The 19766-nt window shown below is 43.5% G+C and overlaps 1 long non-coding RNA gene across 1 annotated transcript; it reads right to left on the minus strand.

The window, feature by feature from the left end:
• Positions 1–6716: 6716 nt before the first annotated feature.
• LOC142559659 (uncharacterized) lies at positions 6717–11419 on the minus strand. The gene is made up of 3 exons (XR_012823189.1): positions 11335–11419; positions 7863–9073; positions 6717–6798 (listed from the first exon to the last, which is right to left on the minus strand). It is a non-coding gene; the product is annotated as an uncharacterized LOC142559659 (long non-coding RNA).
• Positions 11420–19766: the final 8347 nt, after the last annotated feature.

Below are 19766 nucleotides of genomic sequence, written 5' to 3' on the forward strand. Positions count from 1 at the left end.
CCACCAGTTCCATTCGTATGTGGTCAACTGCGACGCCAGTACCAGGCATTTCGACGTGCCTCACGCTGCCATGTAGGCGTTCTTTTCTAGTGCATTAGTTTAGAGTTTGGTTCAGTCCGCTGTGAGCTGTTGTCCTGCATTAGCAGCGGATCGTTAGCGTTTTGAAGAGCATGCATTCCAGCATTTGGAGACTGCTTATGCCGATAGCCGCGTCACATGCATTGGCACGCATGTTTAAATGACTAATGTGTCCACCTGTTACGCGTGCACTGCTCGTATCCTGTGGCAATGCTTGTTCTAAAAGCTTCGAAGACCATCTACACTCATACGTGTGTTCAATATATATGCACAGGATGGACTTGCCGGCTAGTTGGTTGAGCATTTTAGAAGAAACAGCGCAACACAAGGACGACGCAAAAACATGGACCACACCACGAAGCGCTGGTGTGGTTGATGCTTTTTTTCGTCCTGGTGTTTGCGCTGTTTCTTCTTCCACGATACACGCACACCACAGGTACGCTAAAGTTAAGAGCATAGGGCGTTAACTTTATTTTCCCCGTTTCCTCTCAGTGTCAATGGCACAATGCGTTGCCCGGAATTGCGCACGCTTACCCCCATATCCAGAAATGCATCATAACTTGAAGCCTATGCTTGACTTGATCTAAATGACGCAAGTCGTGAACGCACCAAAAGAAAGGCAGTGAGCGTGTGGGAGACGTTCGCACCAGGCGTCGTGTATATAAAGTCAAGCATAAGCTTCGTATTAAGATACATTTCTGAATACGGGGGTTAGTCATCTACTTCTCACAGAAAATGTCGAACAAACGCCCACCAAAACCAGGCACATTCGTAAACTTAACCACGCAATACGAAGCTCCATAGAAAAAGAGTGGTATTAAAAGCTTTCAGTATTTTTCTTTACTCCAAAATGGTTGCGCTCTCGTGGCTTCAATGCACAGAGACAGTGCAGCGTTAGCTAAAAAGCATGAATTTCCGAACTCCATGCCAAAATAAGCATGTAAAATTATTTAGCTGCTAGAATCCGGGGTTTGTAGCGATGCTTGAAAACCCTTTATTTCTAAAATGCCATTTTCAAGGCATTGAAAACCCTGGAATTTTTAGAAGTACTCGAAAGTCCTTAAATTTGTACACTTGGCTAGACTTAGCAGACATTGCCAAGCGTTCTTTTTTTCCCTTCTGTGACACTCTTCGCATGTCACAGAGAACTGTCTGTGGAGGTAATAGGAGGAAAGCGACATCCTTAAAGTTGAAATTACAAAGGAGCTGCAGATACCAGTTTTAGACACATGGAACCGGCGACAAATGTACTTCGAGGAGCAGAAGCCGGAAGATCAACAGTTGAGGCATTCAAAGAAAAGCCGTGATGAGTAAATCGAGAGCTACAGACACAATAAAAGGAAATTACAAATGACTATTGCTTATTTGATGGTGAAAAGCTGAGGCAACAGATGACATCACATACACTGTCAAGCCAAACAGTATTCAAAAACTGCAAATGTTGCAGGTCCAAGTAGTTAATTGTGCTATTGCAGAAAAACTTTGAGCGCTTTCTTGAAATGCTTCCTTGTGTGCGTTTAGTGAAAGGCAAACTAGCAGTCCTTCAAATGTTTGAAATCAGTGAAATGCGATTTGTTTTGTTTTCTTTTGTTTGCATTAAAGTTAACGATGTTGTTCAACGAGTTATTGCCTGACCAAACTACTAAAAAAATCGCATGAGGTCCTTGAAGTTACTGTGTCGGGGCCTCGAAAGTTCTTGAAAACCATTGAATTTTTTTCTTCAATATTGCTACGAACCCAATAGAACAACTGTCATGGAGTAAAAACCTTGGCTGAACAGTGGCTTATACAAAGAGCACAGGAAAGCTAGAAATGCAGTAGTAGGCATGGAGAGCCCTGAAAAGAATGTGCATCTGCTCGTCTGCCTGATGTTTCTGCATCGACTGTCACGTTTTGATAGAAGTGTACTTCCTGTTGTACTCCAATAAACGCAACATTACCAACTCCAGTGTGGGGCAGTCCTTCAGCCAGTGCAGAACTCTTTCTGTACATCCCTGTCAGCTCTGTCATTTTTCCAGCATTGTAGTACAAGATTTGTTAAACTGGTTCCGCAGAATATGAGCAGTATACTCTTAAATTAGCTGTTTATTTGCATGCACGAGTTCAGGTCCTCAGTTTGGTTGCATGACAAATTGCCATACCTCAATAGATACAAGAAACAATTTTATTAGAGTTTAATAAAATCCAAACAGTAATAATCACAACAATATAATGACATACATTTCTTTTGGTACGTATACAGCCCATGTCTTGCCACTGTATAAATTCAACTATACATCGCAAGTACTGTGTCCTGACCACTATTATTCACATGTGTAAAACCATCACAGCAATTCTTCAACAAATATCACAATGATTAGTGACATACACTTTGTAACTGCTTTACATGAGCATAATGTATACAAATGGTCCCTGTGTACCTACACATGACTAGTGCCACCCGAGTACTATTACTCACAGGTGTAAAACCAACAAAGCAGTTCTTTAAAAATATCACAGCGCTTAGTGACGTACATGCTGTAAGTCCCTTGTAAAAGCTTAATACAACCACGTGAGCACACAGAAAGCTAGCAGTGGGCCTACATGGAACTGCCACTGCCTCAATACTAATTCACAAGTGTAAAACCAACCAAGCAGTTCTTTAAAGAATATCACAATGCTTAGTGACATACATATTGTAACTAGCTTATATAAGCTTTATACAAACATGAGAACATACACAAAGCTATCGGCGCACCTACATAGAAGTGCGGCCATCTGAACACTATTATTTGCAAGTGTAAGCTCAACAGTACAGTTCGTTATAGTGACGCAAATTTTGTAACTTCCTTATACAAGCTTAGTGCAAGCACAAGAATGCGGAAAAAAATTGAAAACTTGCTCTATGAATACACAAACAGATCAACACAAATGGTAAACACCGCTTTGAAGACACGTGACCGTGACAAAGTGCAGGGCTGTGCCGGTTGAAACTGCCATCCACAAAAGTATTGAGCAATGCTTAAACCACACACAATAAAGTGCTAAAAGACTGCGTCTCTAACGTACCTATTTTATTTCAAATTTCTTGAATATAGGGCTCTCTTGCAGATAAGGCACCTGATCCAACTGACATGATTTTACACCTGCTAAATGCATACAATGCACTCAGATATAACTGGTAATAATAATTATAAAAGGCATTTAAAAACTTGATAGTATGATGAAGATGCATGACTAGAAAAGTTCTGTCCCTTTCGTACTGGTTAAAAAGGTGTAAGTACGACACATATTTTTTTTTCCGCAATTTTTGCATTAATGGACACCCGGGAACCTCGAACCCACAAAAAAAGAAGGTACTGCTGTGTTAATAGTATTATGAATAATTATTTGTGAAAGCTTTTTACAGACAAGTTGCAGTCTCGTTTCTGGAGGTTGAGCTGTATCATGCAAAATAACATGGAAAGTGACAGTATGGAGCATGACACTATGCCATAATGTTCATTTCAGTTGACTCTCTTGCCCTACACGTCACTGCTCACTGTGACCAGTGATGGAACAGCAGTGTCTGTGTGATTTTCATCACACTTCTGTCCTATGCCATCCTTACCAGAGTTGGCGGCACATAGATACACAAATTTCGATAGTGTTGCTTTCTCAGGTGGTTGTTTTTGATTTGCTCAATATCGGTTGCCACTTCAGCTGCATCAAACTTCTTTTTTACCTCTTCAACAACAACATAAACAACAATCTTATGACACCTGTGTTGTCCTTCTGGTTGCCTACAAAGACCAGTTAATCTAGCAACAACACTGACAGTCTCTACTATCTTCTAATGGGGAAGAGGTGTGTCCCACCATGTGTTCCACATTGTTGTCGCTATGTGGGCTGGCTGGGGAGGCAACAACTGTGAGGCAACAACTGTAATATGTTTGCATATCTTAAAGTGATGCTTGTACTGTGTTATAACATCTAACTTAGTCTTGCACTTGCTGCACAAGAACACTGGCTCACAGTCGTGGTGAAAAGCTTTTGTATGTTGAGCAAATGAGTTGTATGCACTACAAAAAAAGTCACAGTGATAGCACACATGTTGCTCTACCAGGCCTGGTGCGGTTCCTTCTGACAGTGCTGCTGATGCTGACACACCGCTGCTTGCCTGGTACACTGTTGCAGCTGCAGTAGACATGGCCGTCTCTGTATCTATTGCTGCCGTGTCACCTGTCATGGTAACTTCAGGTGGTATCGGTCTCACTTCTGCAACAGAGATGTCGTTTGCCCCTTGAGGGCTCTCGTCATCAGGGCCACTAATTTCGTAGGCACTGTCTCCTGCATCAAAGAAACAATAAGAACAGCCTGAATTAATAAACATAGCTCTAAAAAGTACGGACATGAAAACTTAACCACAAGCTTTGCACATCAGTGACCAGGCTTAATGAACAATACTTGCAGGAGGAGTTACACAATTGTGTGTGTACATTACAGTTAAGTCTCCTTAGAAGAGATACTCAAGAGGCATGGGAAACATGTCTCTCGAAAGCAAAAATTTTAAAACACTGAGGAGCCAGACTAGATCACTTTATTATGCATCATCACTAAGGTATGTTTAGATATATCTGAAGGAATAATTGCTCAGGGTGGCTTAAAGGGCCCCTAAACCACTTCTTGACATCTTTTGAACATTTCAAGTAAACACGTGCATCAAAATCAGAATGCCGTCACAATTGACGATGCCAAACGCCACAGTGCTATGCACTGTGGGAGCACCACAATATGAAGAAAACGACCCCGTGCACCTCTCTGGACCTATCCTGCACCCCCCAGTTTGTCCTGACATCACCAGGCTGTCTCTGATGATGGCACCAATTTCAGGTGCTGTCGATTGGTCGAACGAAAGCGTACGACTGCCAGCAAGGCCTGCAAGCAAATACGCACTCCCTCTTCCTCGTCGCGTTGCTCGCGATGCCATTGTGGGCAGCCAATCGGGGCAAAGAACAGAAACGCCAACGGAAGGGTCGTCCTATGAGGCTCTTCAACTAGAGTCACCATACAGTTCCATTGTATTGGTGAGGCCATTAGCGCCACCCCTCGCAGGACGACGGGCCTGCACGGCAGCAACAGAGCTCGTTGGTGATGGCCTGTCCCGTAACATTTGGAGGTGTACTAGGTGAGGAAAAGATGATACTGTCCAGATGGCGTGTACCAGATGAAAGAGTAAAGTGAGCGGTGACTACTTTTCGATAATCAAACACATGTAGCTCCACTATTAATGCACTGTTTCGAAAAATTCTCGTGGCTACGTGTTCGTTGCCTTAACATGTACAACTGCAACACCGCAACTAAATTTCAACCTCGGTGGTTAAGGGGCCCTTTAAAGAAGACATTCACAGCTTTTTAGTGACTGTAGATTGTGTTAGCTTCCTTCCTAACTTCTGGAAGTTAAACACTTCACTTTGCAAGCCTTGTTGCTCGCAGTACCTTTGAGGTGCTCTTAGACGCTCGTCAGCTTCAACTGCCGACACTTTCTGCTCTGCACTGTCCTCATTGCCCTCCTTTTCTAGTTCATGCTTAAAGAGACATGCGCAATTGACTTGTGTGAGGATTGCGTGATCTTTACGCCCTTCGGAGCACACAAGGTGCATGAAGTGAATGTGTGTGGGTTGTGTCCCTTCGAAGTAGTGAATACTTAAAAAGTCGTTAGTAACAAAGGTGTCTCTTGTGTACAGTGTTGTTAACGTGACAAACATTGGAAAACCAACCAAACCATTTTCAGATGTCTCTTACAACGAAGTGTATTTTGTAATGAGATTCTACTGTACTGAATATTTTTCATCTATGGATCATCTGCATGTACATATAGTCACAAAGACATGTGTGGAATGGCAAATCAGGAAAAGCTCGTACTCTTACTTTTTGTCCCTAACATAAGCAGCTGATAACAATGATAAAAAAGCAGGCAATGAGGTTAGCATGGAACATAATCCTTCAGCTCTAAACAGTTTTTTGGGCCCACATCATTCCCTCATATGACATAAGGAAACAACTTGATTGCAGTAATGGCTGCATGTGATCCGAGTTGATTGAAACAAACAATACGTAAGGTTGCCCTGTATGTAATTTTATCAGAGTGCTTTTTACATGTCCTGCTGGCGATCCTGGCTGCACGATGTTTCTCATGCTTTTTTTTTGGCATGATTCCTTTCTTTTCCACTCCACTATTTTTTCTGGTTTTCTCCCCTTTCCCTTCCCCCTTGCGTAAAATAGCACACCTGAAGTATCAAATCTGTTGAATTATTGTGTGTATCAAACCTGTTAACATGCGGGCTTCTCTGTGGTCTGTGTTGTATTTTTGCGCTGTACAAGTCAATTCAAGATGAAAGATGGAATGTCCCTGCCTTTAGTTTAATTGTATGTGTGTATATATATATATATATTATGTCTCTCTCATGTTTTGAACTATATGTACATTCAGGAGTGCCTGCATGCTCTTCTCCCCTGCTCCAGTGACGAAAAGGAGAGCCTTTTTATGTACCATAGTAAAACATTCACAGGTTTTCGCTGTGCCCATTACATCACTTATCATATGGATCTGTCACAATACAGAGTAGCAGTGACCCATGATACTAGCCCATCCCAACATAACTATAAATTAGCACATACCGACATGCTGTGAAACAGCTGTTGCAAAGCCGCTGGCGCTGGCAATTTCCGCAACACTGCAGTGGTACAGCCGAGTGCCACCTGTATAGTGACAAACGTATATGCATGTTAGCAACTCAGTAGTTGCTGATGGCTTCATAAGCTTTACACTACACAATAAAGTAATCTAGACAACTTTGTTGGAACAAATACACATAATTAGGACACCATTTAAACACTAACACGATTAATTGCCCCCAATCTCTCACTCACTAAGGGATAATACTACTGAAACATCGGTGGAGAGCTCAGATTAACACAGCCCATAAAGGACAAGCTTTCTTTGAGGAAAACAGCTATAACAGCGGTTAGTTTTCTTGATCATTGTATGTGCTAGCTTTGATTTAAATGTCATGCAGTACTATAAAATATGAAGTGCCGCATTTCTAGCAGCAGAAGGCGTCGTCAGCCTCATGGTACAACTGATTTTTGCACTGTTTGTGTCAGTGAGCCGACACATACAAAGAAAACCGAATTCACACATACATATGCAGTGCCAAGTGCACTCCTCCTTCTGAAAACGCAGCCACCAGTTCCAATGCTGCTGAAAGGAAAGGTTATATAGAGTGCGAGACAGCATGGAACTACCACTTATGACTGTAAGTATATGATCTGGTGATTGGAGAGGTAGTCACATGCTATTTCTAGTCTCTTTTAGAAGCATTACTAAAGGATGAATTAAAATCGATTCATAAGGGAAGAATTTCACGCATCCACAGTTTGGTTAAATAACTTGTGAGAAAAAGACATGTTTACCTGGAATAGCAACCTTTTTTCCTGCTGCAAAACTTTCCTTCGAATTAACGAAATAACTTTGCAGCGTCATAATATATTGTGTTTCTCGCAACTACTTGCTGGCAGTGGCGAGTTACAGTGTTTATATCCGACTCATTGGGCGACAATACTGCCAAACACAAATGCTTCACGAACACGAGAACACGTCCCTCGCAGAGAATAGCAACCATATATGCCTCTGTGAGACATGATCGCACCTTTGTGGTCAAAATGTACATTAGAACGACACCACCATCTCATTAAACAAAAAAGCCTCGGTACAAGGCAGCAGCCAACTGCATAATGTGAAATTGCAACTGATGTCCACTTACTGGTGGCCCGTGTTTGAGTCACTTCTGGCAGTTGACTGGGTACTGAGAAATGCACGTCCTGGGTTGTACCTACAAAACATACAGGGTTATGTCAAATGTTGAAAATATATATACACCGGCATTTCATAATTGCAAAACAAATGAGTAAACTAATAAACAACTGTAATGTAAACAGAGTACACATGATAAGATAGGCTGTCAACTGGTAATGCATTACGCGAAAAACCTAATGCATAGGAAAGACTATATGTATACACACGAAGCTTACACACAATTTAATTCGCTCTAGGTTTTTCCGTGCAGTATATTCAAATTATTATGTCTCGTGGTTAGAGCAAAATTAGTGTAAATTACACACTAAATTATGTACCCTGGAAAACTTTTCTTCAATATGCACCTGTGCACGCTTCGAATGAGTAGCGTTGTAAAATTTACGTACATGGCATTTAACATAGTTGCTGAACACGGATTTCCTTTGCCCTGTGTCGTGTACAGTGAGCTACATATATCTGCCCCCCCCCTTTTTTTGTACTAGCCATACTGCGTGCCACTGCACCTATACGTATGTCAATACACCTCATGACACAGACATAAAAAAAGCGCCAATCACCCATGCCTGCAGGTTGTAGTGGGCCTAACCTAACCAAGCATCTGCATGTTGTAGTGCGCCTAATCTAACCAAGCATGGGCTGTTGCTTTTTATAGTAAACACAGGCACCGTGCTCATTGCAAGTATGTATCATGTCACTAAGCAAATATGCAAGTTCATTGTACCACTATTTTTTTATCACATGGATGTATCTGTTGAGAGGCAAGACAAAAAGCAGTCACTTCTCAGAACTAATTAGCTTTTCTAAAACACATTTCTAACTTTTCAATGACTCTTGCTGCTATGCGTTTGTCTCCAGAGAGCATACTTGATTTGACTTTCCTATCAGAGACATTACATAAATATACCATGTTAACATGACTGCCTGGAGCACATGAGAATTTTCATCTTGGTGTAACGTACTGTATCTTGATTTTGTTGACATTTGGTCAAATGGTACACCCAATATACCCACATACTAGTTTTCTTGTCCAAATTGCATGCCAATGTATTTTGATTTTTTGGCATTGGCTCCTCTGCACTACGTGAAGTTGCGCTGCATTGGCTCTTTCACATCCTCGTGTCCTTGCAGCTGCCTTCTTGCGTTATATAAAGCGGGTGCCTGAAAAATATCATATGCAAAAGTCAACACAAGGGCATGGTGCAAAACCACATCAAGACATTCAAGGCCATGGCAATAAACGATAGTCTTAGCTCTTAGTCTTCCTAGTGAAATGCATGCAAAACATCCAAATGACTGCAACAGTCAGCTGCTAAACTAACTTAAATCTTTAGATTTAAGCAAAAAACAAATAACCAACAGTTCATCCTTGATTGTCACGAATGTTAGAATACTCCTGCTAATGAATAGAATATTGGTCATTTTCAGACGTCATAGGTCTGTCATGAATCTGGTCCATCGCAAGCACCACTTGTGACGCATCCTAAGCACGTGCTCAGTGTGCCCCCCGCACCATCTCTGGTTGTGCCACTGCTGAAGCCATAATTTGAGGATTATAGCTGCAAACATGATGCTCAGTAGGGATGAAAATATTGTCCTTCAGTTCAATGGATATATGGATGTGCCTATAAAAAAGGGCAACAAGGCTTGTTATAGCAAGCTTACCCACATTTCAATACTAACAAGAAAGTTGACTGCGGCCTGCATCTAAGCTTACTAAAAGGCATGAAGTTATTTTCACGTATGAGGTGCGCAATGGAGTTCATTTTTGACAGACCCGACTACTGCTGCAGTTTGAAATCTAGCATTTTAGATTCTTGAAGGCATGTATAAGTTGCAGTTAAACCGCAGTTATTAGTTTATTACACCAACCTATTGTTCTGTGTACGACAGACTGGTAACACGGAATTAAAGCAACATTTTATTTTGATATTTTATTTCACTACTAAAAATATTCAAGCGATAAACAGATTCGGTCTGCCATGCAATAGCAAAATGCACACATTACACTTGTAACCGCCAGAGTAAGGCTGATTTAGCTGTTCATATGACATAACTCTCACACGCCAACTCATATTAGCAAACGCACAGGCATGTCCAAAACAATAAGCGTATGCAAAGCGCCCCTGCAATTGTAATTCCACCCAGCAGCCGTTATATTCGATGCCGATGCATAACTAGCTGCTCGACAATTCACCGAGTTCGTAGACATAAGCATTCTTTGTTTCGCACCATGCACGAAAACCGCAACAGGAGACAAAACCAGACCTATAATCACACCATTTCAATACATGAGCAATAACAGTTCAGTCTTAGGGATAAACACTGTGAGAGCGATTTAGTGCGCGACGGCGACGAGCAACGGCTTCGAGCGACAAAACGGGCCGTCGCTTGAACAGATGGCTCGGTTCTGGAAATCTAGAAATCGTCGCTCGTCGCAAGGAAGTGCTATGAGCGACTAGCCAATAACGCGAAGCCGGAACTGGATGTACATGGCTCAAATACTACCGATTGTCGCGCGGAACGAGCGAATGATTCAATTTTTATACGTGCAAGGATAAGAACCTACTGCAAGACCTCCGGAAATATTTTATGCTACTTTTTATAGTAAAATACATCAACGTAAATTACTAAAGCACGCGTCACGCGTGATTGCAGCCCTCATGCCGGCAACACCGGGGAGGCGTCGCTCAAGATCGTCGCTCGCACGGAGTACGACTTGTAGGCGACGAGCGAACGCGATAGCAATCTCCATCGCGTCGCTTGTAGCTGCCGCGCGCAAGATCGCTTATATGGGGTTTATACTTTTTTCAGCATAAAACATGGATTCCTCATGCGTTTTCAGTAAGTTCAAGATAACGCGCCCAACTGACCTCTTGCAGCATGCAGCTGAATGCCTGCGGCAATGTTTCTAACTAGCACTGGTGCTGCACGTAACTTCAGTGGTCGCAGATTCCCCCTGCGCGAGACACCGTCAAGCGCGCGGTTTATTTATAAAGAAAGCATGCTGCCAGCAAAATGACGCCTTCTGTTACGTGATTCCTTAGTTCAACAGCGTTCCGTACACAGTAGACTGCCAAACTGAATAAATTAAAGCACAAAAAACGCAGGCTAATCACGCTCCGCATAGGCTCGAAATCACGGGCTGGTGAACGAACCATTTTAAGCATCCTCTCGCCTGGCGTCTTATTGAACATACCATAGTTCTGGCAGCGTTTGCGATTTTTAAAGCTCTTACGGACAACGGCAAAGTGATAAAATCACCTGCAGTTATCGCGACGACTGGCTTTTTCGATTGACATCGAGAGACACAGCGCGTATGCCTAGTCCTTTGTCAATCGCGTCGGCTAAGCGCAACGAGGACTTCCTGGCGATAGCATAACATATACGGAGAATGTGCACCTAAGTGAGAATTCACTTACCGTGGAGGATTTGTTGTTATATCCAAGGCATGGCGAACGACTGTCGTGTTTTCGTGGCGACGCGAGATGGCTGCTGACACACGATCTCCCTTGACTGGCCTTCGTTGCTCGGTGGACGGATCGCCTTTCTCCGCTGCTGTGTTGTTCCGCGATCTTGAGCGCGCGCGCGCGCGCGCGGTGGAGCAACTCCGAGTGAAAAAGTAGAGCGCTCACTACGCGTTCCTTTGAACTGCGGCGGCCGGTTCTCTTAGAAGCAAAGCGATGTGTTCTTTGCTCAGTGTGCATGAATGATACATTGCCATGTTCGGGGCCAGCCAGCTACAGTTGAAGCAGAAGATTACGCTGCGTTTTGTTCTCTATTTTTTACTTCTGATTTACGATAGAACAAGCATGGAAATATTGGAAATAAGGCAGCATCAGTTTTGGGATTCTTGCGGCGCAATTTTAGTCATTTACCGAGTAACTTGAAGACGCAGTTCTACTTCAGTCATGTACGCTCAATACTTGAATATGGATGTGTTTGTTGGGACCCACACACATCTGAGCTTATAAACAAATTAGAAAAAATCCAGAATAGGGCAGTTAGATTTGTTCTTGGTAATTATAGCCGGCAGCTTAGCATGACAGAAAGCAAACTTAAACTTAAATGGCAAGAGCTGAAGGATCGTAGAAGGCATATTAGATTAAAATTTTTCCACGATATTTATTATTCTAAAACAGGCATAAACCGCGAAAAATATATCCAGGCACCACACTATATATCTAGGCGACTTGACCACTGTTTGAAGGTCAGGGAATTTTCTTGTAGGGGTGACGCCTTCCGTTATTCTTTTTTTGTTAGAACTGTTCGAGATTGGAACAGTTTGCCATCGACCATTGTATGTATTACAGAAAATGATGCTTTTTACCACGCGCTGAAATAATTTGTTGATGTATTCCTTCAAGTTTGTAACCTCCCTGCTGTAATGCCCTACGGGGCGATGCAGGTAACTAATAAATAAATAAATAAATATTGCCGCAAGAGTAGAACGGGCATTCTACTCTCTCTCTAAAGGGGAGAGTGAAAAGCACATTTCACTCTCTCCTTGGTGAGAGAGTGAACAATGCATTTCACTCTCCTCGACATTTTGCGAGAGTAAAACGACGCTTTGAAGAGTGAACCGGCCGCTTCACTCCTGCGATACCCTTCCTAGTTTTTAGAGTGTATTGAACAGTTCAGATGGTAGCGTCTGTTCGTAACCGAGAAGGCAGGTGACGCAAAGCAGGAACAGCTAGTTGCCCGAACGGCTCACACATGTGCTAAGCACTGGCGATCCGGCTGCCCACTGGTTGCACTCCAGGCATGGAAAAGACGATCGGGCTGGCCTTGTCTTTGTGCTCTTCTTCTTCATTACAATATACAAAAATGGTATACAGCTCACGGACGCTGGGCGTATGCTTCAGTTTGTTAATTCTAGTCATGGCCGCGTCACGGGGACGCCTCCCTTAGAGGGGAAGGCTAATCGTTCTGCAGGCATTCCTGATAAACTTGCTTCGCTCGCACTGGCTTTGTCTTGTTATAATTTATGTGTTAACAAAAGAAAAGTGGCAAATGTTGAGCTTTCAGTAAGTAAGGTTATTACCTTCACATTTCGTTTGATTTTTTTCCACATATGTAACACCTCTATAAATTTACAAGACAGTGCACGGTTATATTTTGTTTCCATACTCTTGATTCTCTCTCTCTAATATTTCTATGTTTTTATTTATACAATAGAGCGGACAAAAAGTCCAAGCAGGGTGAACGAAATACAAAAGATTGTATACACAGAAGAACAAGATGAATCAAGGGTTTATCAAGTATTTAACACAAATTGTTTGGTCTTAAGGTAGACGATTAAGAAAAATTTAAACTTGATTACAGTGCAACTTTTATTAATACACGCAATAAAAAGATTATATACACAAATGATATACAGCTCACGGACGCTGGGGGCACGCTTCAGTTTGTTTATTCCAGTCAGCTATTGTTTGTGGAAAAAGAGAGTACCGAAAGGTGTCAGTCCTCGCGACAAGGCGCGCCGGTGCGTAGCAAAAGCTGAAAAACGGGTCAAGGCTTTTTCAAATCCTGCGATTGGAGCAAAAAAAAAAAAAAAAATCTGCATCTGCAGGCGTTGCAATGCGATTTTTAGAGGATTTATTCCACACGATGCTCATTCAACATAGCGGCTGGCGCGACACCCAAGGTTGCTTGCTACCATATTCTGTGGTATACACCGCATAATTTCTCGCGCATAAAAAAAAACATGATTCAAAATATCATCGACCATATGAGCAAATAATACGCGTGCTTTGTAAATTAAGAGGGCTTCAACGTTTCAGTTGGTTTTCGTGTGCGCAACGGTAGTTCCTGAAGGTCAGTGTGAGGACACTTGAATGACCTAAACAGCTGTTCGAAGGTAGTCATTCGTTGAAATTCGCTTTCTAACTTTCATATATGCGCCAGCCTGGTTCCAATATGAGAGTGCGTGGGCTGCAATTATGTGTACAAGTTCACTCTCAGTATTTAGGCAGGCGTAAAAGCCGACACAATAATTTTTTCTAGGAACTTGAGTCACTTGTGTACGTATCATCAAACAATTCTAACAGACATGGGCGCCGCCTACTTTCTGCTCATGTGCCTCGCATTTTTAGTGTATTGTGAATCCCTATCAAGAAGGTGGTGTAGCCCCGTGGCAAAGTTCAAATACGTGGTTAGGAGTACATTTGTTTATTTAATAACAAGATCGATCCTTATAATTTTGTATTCGTAATGCCAGGAGTAAAGTTGGAATGCAACCGTAACTCTCGGCCAACCTCGTTGACATGCGTTTGACTTGTTTTAGGACATTATATTTAAGTGAAGCTTAAAGCCCAGATGACCAAGAACCTATGCGACTGCAACATACGTTATGGTTCCGTTGCTATAATTAAAGTAAGTCTCCAAATATGTTAAGCTAGTCCTGCACTTAGCCAGTATTAGACTAATGTTAGATCACATTGATAGGAGCAATTCCATACATTATTCTACAAAAAATAGGAAGGCGCAAGGAAAGCGTCAACGTACAATATAATATTGTATTCCTGAAGGGATGGTATTCGCCAAATTTTGTGCCCGCGTGAATTGACTGCTTTAAGCTAGCTCTCACAACAGGGGAAACTTATTCCTTTTCGAGCTGTTGAAAAGCTCCTCGAATTTCAATAGCATACTACATATTGTTTTGCAGGAAGTATTAAAGAATGACTTTATCTCTTGGGTTTTGTATCAGCTTTCTTTATGAACAACAATAGTATAAAACTTTTAAACTTTGGAAATTTCAGAATCGAAGCATTGTAAAACATTTGTGGATACAGCATTAAATTTTTAAGATATAGGCAATAAAACTGTTGTCCACCTATAACTACAAGCTTAACATACTCCAATGGTTCAGTGGCAGGCTGCGGAATGCGACAGTGTCCATAGCTGGTACGTTGAAAAAACTTATATGTTTCACGTATGTTTCTATATGCCCCATGGACCCGGCAAGCGGCATGATCATGCGTGGTCTTCTTGCAGTGTTGGGTTGCGCTTTTTTGCAAGAAATGGCGGGTAACACGGTCGCAGCTCCATTCCATCTTGACATGTATTTATCATTCATGTGCATCTCATTATGCGCATGTATGTGTATTATGTACTCGAGATTCGTACTAGCAGTGATGTATGCCTTTTTAGTATTATATTGCACCACAGTTATCATTTCAACTTTGTGTCCAACTGAACAAAATATGGCCACCCAGAAATAGCCAATTAAGCTATCCAGCATCGGCAGAGACATATGACGAAGATCTAATGCACTTGTTCGAATAAACCTGAGGCAAAGGTTTTATGCAATGGTCAATTCAATTCTATAAAACTAAATGCAATGTACATTGAAGAAATCTTGCTGTTTCCTTTGTGCTAAGCATCCTTCTAATAATGACACCGCAGTCGGGAGCCTTTTACATATAGCAAAACAATACACAGGCACGTTAACACGGTACACAACGGTTTACACGCCTGTAGACTAGAGCAAAAGTTGTGACGACGTCTGTCCGTCTATATAGTGATGCGCCTAGCACTCATGCAGCAGGACTCGCTAGTGTGCGCCGTCCTTGCGGTGCCCGGGACGGTTGTCGGTGCCGCTGCGTCGCTGCGCATTCCGAATCTTCAGCACAGCTGGCAGGTTGCTGCAGACAGTGACGTCCTACAGGTGAGCACCACCCCGCCGCTCATCGCTACGTGGGGACAGGGGAGACAGCATGCCGATAGAGCACCAGGCCCCTACCCTAACTGGCTAGCCGCTCGCCGGACACTCCTGGAACGTGTCGGTTCCCAGAACGATGCACTGCCGCAGGCCCTTTTAACAACAGGCCGCTGGTGCGCAGGAAAGCCCAGCCACGAGCGAGACCTGAGCGCAGGTCCGCACGGTAGCACGAGACCCGGTCGCCAGTGCCCCAGCCTCGACCGCCGGTCAGCGAGCTGCTGTTCGAGCCTCGCCCTCGCTCTCACGCTCTTCCTTGTTAATGGCACGAGGTCTTCTTCCGTAATTACCATCATTAATTCACCTCTTATTGTTGCCACACAATCCCCATCACTCCAAGCTATCTGGTCAATTAATTTGTGTTGTCACGACCACACGACACAATCTTAAGTACCCGCCACTTAGGATAGTTGCCCGCAACTATACTGTAAACAACCTAGGAGGAGGGTGCGCATTAGTGTAGGCACGTGTGAATCGTTTAAGTAACGTTGTTTGTCTAGAGAAACAAATCGTGAGCACACACTGATGACAAAACACGTCGAGATAGGAGCAAAATTCAGGGAAGCACACTCGCACACGCTCATAACTTGGACAAGAAAGCAATTACGAGCTCACGTGAGGTCCTGATAGAGTACGTGCGCGAATGGCGGCCAGAAAGGGGATAGCGAAATTTGTCACTAGAATGGCTGAAATGATGACTTGCGAAGGGCTGAGTCCCAAGTGGGTCGGCGACCCAAACTGAAATTATGTGCCACATTGTTCATCGCAGAACTCGCAGGCATCATCACATTGTTCATCGCAGGCATACCACCCTCAAATCAATGGCCACACAGAACGCTTCGACCCTACGCTCGGCAAAATGCTATTAATGTACGTCGTATAGGTATAGAATACCTAGATGCAACAAACTTAACATGTCGCGTTAGTATTTGATATTGAAATTTTAAAAGTGAATGGTGGTTTTTCGTGGCTAAAGGTTTTAGGTTAGCTCTCGTTAGCAAGTTTGTTGCAGATGTGCGGTCATAACGATTGTAAATAGAGAGAACTGATTTTTGTCACTCATTTCCATCTTTTCAATATTCGTTTTTATAATGAATCCCAAATAGCAATGGAGTAATCTAACCTGTAATCGCCTAAAGAAAAAAGAAAACGGGCTAAATCCAGTGATGTAGGTTGTTTTTGTTCTGGCTGCTCCATTCGACGTATTCACGTAGGTATAAGATACACATAGCCGTATTCTACGTGCTTGACTAAAACTGCAGTATGCCTTAATATGTCGGACACAATGCGACGGTATCTGATAGTATTGACTACACTATCATGCTTTATGCGATAACACGTAACAGATTCCTGAATAACATTAATGACTTGATTGCTGAATACCCGAGAGCTCGGGACTTTTCCTGCTTTAGAAACGGTGTTTAAACGTCAAATTATAAGCAGCAGCGAGGAGTCCCCCAAGGGAAAAACATTTTCTCCCCTGTTTTGATGACTATTTTGACGCGCTCTGAAGTGCACCCAGGGGCTCATGTTCATTTCTACGCAGATGACGGTGCAGTCTCCGGGTCTGCGAGGGACATGCATTCCCTCTATGAAATTCTACATAGTTAAGTTCAGTTGGCTAATGGCGAGATTGACTTCATTTATGTCCTTAGATATTAACTAATGTGCCCTTCTTGCATTTCATTTATCAGCGCCTATTTATTTTTCATTCACATTGTCGCCAAGCATGCATGCCGCGGGCCTGTTTCTTTTTTTTTGGGGGGGGGGATTGTTGTGTCTTCTTCGATGCGGGGCACCGGGGCAGGGAGCTGCGCCGAAGACATGAAAACGTCAAAACGAGGGCACGGTGGGCTAGCGCACTTGTGCGGGAATGACCGCGACGGCTAATCAGGTCGACGCAGTCGCACTTGATGGTAACTTTGTGTTCTGCATGCAGCCGACTTTGATGCATCACGAAACTGTTGGGGACGAGTGCGTCTATCGAAGTCTGTTCGCGATCGGCTCTGCCCATCAGTCACGATAAGTTTTGTTCCCTGTGTGTTTTCGAGACCACGTCTAGTCACTCGCACTCTGGTATCTATTGGATCTCACTGACTTGTCTCCCTGGCCTGAGTTGGCGATCGGTGAAGAGTCCTGTGTCTGCGAACGGTATGTGTCTCCCAATTTCGGTTACATCAAGTTGAAATAGCATACTCGCTTGCTTAAGCTTCCTTGGGCGGTCCAGTAGTTCCGCTTTTGCCAGTTACGCAGTACGTCTCTTCAACAAAATACACCTTGATCAATCTATACGAAACAAGCACTACTATCAAATTCCGAAGCGCAGCAGCTGCAGTTCCCCCTGCGATGCTCACTGGTGTCCATCAGAGTAATATATGCTGTTGCATTTGCGAGATGGGCATGCCGCATTCCGAAGTTAAACTTTTATTTGCACAAGGCTGGTCTTACGCGGTGCCCTCTCGGTCACTTCGGAAATAAAACGGAGACACTCAATCATTTCTTTTTGTGTCTTCATGGATTGTCGGGGAATTGAGACCACGTTCCAGAAGAAATTTTATCGCAAGTACACGGAGCAGCAATGGGTGCGTCGATTTCGGTCACAGTAGCTAACGTAACAATGGAGGCCATCGAATCTCAAGCGCTGTCGTCATTTACACCGGCACCTAAAGTCTTCCTCACATATGTCGAAGACTATTTCAGTATTTTGCAACGAAAAAACCTTGACCCTTTCACGGTTCACCTAAAGAATATACAAGCAGCAATCAAGTTCACCGTTGAAGTGGAATCTGAAGGCCAACTGCCGTTCTTTGACACACTTGTGCAGCGAGAAGGGCCAAACCTGTTATTCAAGGTGTTTAGGAAGCACACTCATACTGGCCGCTACCTAAACTACCCATCGGTGCACCCTGCTTCGCAAAAAAGGTCTGTCGTTGGCTCTCTTCGTCGGGCGACAAACGTGTGCGCAACAGCGGAAGATCGCATGGCGGACAACGCACTTGAGCGGAGGGAATTAATGGCTTGTTGATACCCTGAGTACTTCGTTGACTCTGTAGGACGCCAGATGGCTCGCACAGTACCCCCCTAGCCTGGACCCCCCAAAAGACCGGCTTCGATTCCCTACGTTCCCGGCATAAGTGAAACTCTTGCACGCGTCCTGCGGTCATATGACGTGCAGGCTTCCGGAATCTTAAACAGGAGCTCGTGCATGTGAAATACCCTTTGGCAAAGGACAAGTTCCCAGTCGTGGTTTGTGTCATTTCGGATGCGGACTGTCGGTATGTCCACGTCGGTGAAACCGGCAACTTCAAGATAAGACTTAAGCAGCACATGAATGACGTCCACAAACGACAGGTTGCATCGAATGCCTTGGCGGAACACTGCGCAACCACATCACATACTATTAACTGGGAGAAATCTCGCGTGATTGCCAAGGAACGAAATCATTATTCGCGTCTTTATCTTGAGTCCGTAATCATCCAAACCATGGCGCACACTCTTAATCGCAACGAAGGCAATATGCCGGTGCCTTAGTCAACTGGCACCGGCAATATGCCAGTGCCAGGTGCCTTAGTCAAGTGTTGAGGCACACATAAAAAGGCGCGCCAGCTCTGCCGCTTCTTTCACTGTGAACAAGGCTCCCGCGGGGGAACCGAAACGTAAATAACTATTTTAAACCATTTTGGTCGGTGTTGAGACCTCTTCGTTTTAGGTATGCATCATCCCGACCAGACGGGCTTCCGTCATACTCTCAACTTCGCTTCTCCAGTTATGCTTTTTATATGGGCTTCAGCTCTAGGCATCAGCTACAGGAGGGTTCGCCTCGCCATATACAATGCCGCTGGCAACACAGAAATACTGGTGCTATAAATAGATATTGATCCTTATCTTCTCTAGCACATTCTTGGCGTAGTTCCGAGTTAAGTTAAAGCGAAAGGATTATAGGCCTCAATAGGCGAAAATCCGGCGTCATGATGGCGGCGTTACCGATCGACGTCACAAAATATAGCTGACGGCGCAAAGGGGAAAAAAATACGCCAAAATATGTTGCGATTGACGTCAAATTTGTCAGCAATGTTCCTGGGAACAAAGCAAATTATTAACGCGACAGCGTTAAGGAGCTCGTGTCGCAGAAAA

Source organism: Dermacentor variabilis, chromosome 10 (genome assembly GCF_050947875.1).
Source record: "Dermacentor variabilis isolate Ectoservices chromosome 10, ASM5094787v1, whole genome shotgun sequence".
Lineage (NCBI taxonomy): Eukaryota > Metazoa > Arthropoda > Arachnida > Ixodida > Ixodidae > Dermacentor > Dermacentor variabilis.